Here is a 1732-nt window from a genome sequence, read left to right as displayed (position 1 = left end):
TGCAGTAATCGAAAGCTCGATAACTGAATCTATATATCAAAATATTTTGAATAATACATTGATATCATACTATTGAGGAAATAGATATACTATTTGGTGTCAATACGTAAATACACGTATATTGTTGAAGTTGTAATAACGTAAGACAAGTAATCAATAATTTATTTGATTAACATATTCTATTAAGAGGTATATATATATATATATATCAACGAATTTTACAATTTATAATAAATTTATCGTAAATGGCTTTATTCATTGATATTATTATACGATTGAGAAAATATTTTACTCGCATTATTGTTATAAATATTATAGAATTTATTAAAAAATAAATTTGTCTAAAATTAATTTTAATTTATTAATTATAGTAATTAAAATATTTTTTTTATTTTGTTAAAAACCGACCATGTGTGGTCAGTTTTCAACAAAATAATAATAAGAAAATTAATTATATAACTCCTACCCGGCCCCACCCCCACATGACCCGACCCGACCTAAACTATATCCTAAGTTGACCTAAACACCAAAACACACAAACACACACAAAAAAATCATGCCAAAACCTAAACACACCCAAATTAATTTCCAAATCACAAAAATCACGCTAACCACTGCTCCGGTGAGTGCTCCGGCCACTGTTCCAGCGACCACAACTCATCTCAGGTATGAATTTTGTTGTATTTTGTGGTTTTTGTGCTTTGTGAATTTGATTTATAGGTGTACTAGTTTATATAATTGTGAAATTTATAATGGTGAAGATTAGGTTAGTTTGGACTAGTTTTTTTAAGCTCGTTTGAAGCTCGAATTTTGTTTAGTTATTTGCGGAATTTTTGAGCTAAACACATAATTGTTTGAACTAGTTTTGCTTGTTTAGCTTGTTGTTTTTGATTCTTGAATGGATATTATGGTTTAGCTTGTTATTTTTGATGAGGGTTTAGATTGTTATCTTTAAAGTGAATGGATTTACTTTTATGGTTTAGCACTTTAGATTGTTGTTTTTTATATGAGTTTTGCTAAATTAATCAAAGTTGGAATATTTTGTCTTGATTTTTTTAGGTTCTTGATTCGGTGACCGGTTATCTCTTTCACTTTAATTTAGGCCAATCAAAGGTAAGTTAATTTCTCTCTATTCACTATTGTTGTTATCTTCTTGTTATTGTTCATATTGAAGTCTAGTGAAACCGTGTGTGGCCTTGTTCGATTCACTAGCATTGTTGTTATCTTCTTGTTATTGTTTATATTGAAGTCTAGTGAAGCCGTATGTGACCTTGCTCGATTCACTAGCATTGTTGTTGACATCTTGTAGGCCTTGTTGTTGCTTGTTTCTTGAATGTGGTTTTATTTTGATACTTAGTCACTTGAAAATGGTTAAGTGTAGGAACTTTAAAGGGAATTTTTTTGTTTTGAATGTGGTTTGGTAGGTGACTTAGCTGATTGAAAATGGTTAAGTGTTAGGACTTTAAAGAGAATTTTTTTGGTTTGAATGTGGTTTGTTTGATGACTTAGTTGATTCAAAACGGTTAAGTGTAGGGACTTTAAAGGGGATTTTTTTGTTTTGAATGCGGTTTGGTAGGTGACTTAGTTGCTTGAAAATGGTTAAGTTTAGGGACTTTAAAGGGGATTTTTTTTGTTTTGAATGTGGTTTGCTTGGTGACTTAGTCACTTGAAAATGGTGAAGTCTAGGGACTTTGAAGGGATTTTGTGTTTTGAATGTGGTTTTGTTTTATTA

Source organism: Capsicum annuum, chromosome 5, assembly GCF_002878395.1.
Source record: "Capsicum annuum cultivar UCD-10X-F1 chromosome 5, UCD10Xv1.1, whole genome shotgun sequence".
NCBI lineage: Eukaryota > Viridiplantae > Streptophyta > Magnoliopsida > Solanales > Solanaceae > Capsicum > Capsicum annuum.
Note: the sequence above shows the minus strand (reverse complement) of the source record.